The sequence below is a fragment of the Penaeus monodon genome, chromosome 32 (assembly GCF_015228065.2).
Source record: "Penaeus monodon isolate SGIC_2016 chromosome 32, NSTDA_Pmon_1, whole genome shotgun sequence".
Lineage (NCBI taxonomy): Eukaryota > Metazoa > Arthropoda > Malacostraca > Decapoda > Penaeidae > Penaeus > Penaeus monodon.
Genome location: NC_051417.1, coordinates 17,894,879 through 17,895,779, shown reverse-complemented (window position 1 = coordinate 17,895,779; position 901 = coordinate 17,894,879). Strand labels below are relative to the sequence as shown.

General features: G+C 45.3%; 1 pseudogene; it reads left to right on the top strand.

Annotated features, from left to right (window-relative positions):
* Positions 1–843, top strand: part of LOC119593579 — a 3,189-nt pseudogene extending 2,346 nt beyond the window's left edge.
* Positions 844–901: the final 58 nt, after the last annotated feature.

Here is a 901-nt window from a genome sequence, read left to right as displayed (position 1 = left end):
GGATTACCACTTCAAGATCCATCTACGGCGGCCTCGGAAACGCCAGCTTCATCTGTAGCATACAAGTTCAAATATTTATGAAGATGAGTATACTGCCAACTTTGATCTGGCTGCCGAACTGTGGCCTAAATCGAGCGCTGCGGGAGAAGCATCACACTCTGTATCTTCTGAAGGAGGCCGTTTCAGTGTTACATCTCTCTGTTCGCAAGGCGAGGATTTTAGTTTTTCTTTTGCAAAGAACAGTGTATGTGACAGTCAACATGTGTAAGATAACTGGCGGTTTTATAACTTTCGCAGGGTTTTTGTGCAGTGCAACCGCCACATCCTCTCACGCCATGGACGGATATGTTCCTCCTCAGTATTGCGATATTCTTATCAGCCTCAGTTGCATCTTTCTCAGTATGACGACAAATTGGGATAATTTTCCTGCAAATAGATAGTTCTCAGCCGTACGACCAGCATTCTGGATATGCTTATCATAATTGGGTGTTGTTGAACAACCTCATCAACAATCGGGTATTTCTCATGACTGGGACCATATGTCTTAAAACACCACGAAGGTGTAGCTACTGCTTGTCCGTCTGGATGTGGCACTTCAAAGAAACAGAAAACTATCGACATCGGCATCAGTGTCAGTTCCTCAGTGGCGCTGAGAAACGAGATCAGCGGTCCCGCTTCTTCAACAACGAAGGTTCAGCCATTTACCGAAGGAAGATACACGATCTCTACGACATAGCTCACACGGATCTGGATAGTCTTGAGCAGAGGAACCAGCAACTGACAGAAATACTACTCTGGTTACAAGGCTCACTTGGAGGCGTTCCAGTGACGAGCAGCTTTTAACAAGGACATTAACACATTGTCCAAATGGACTGTGTGACCAAGTGCTTATACCTTTTTG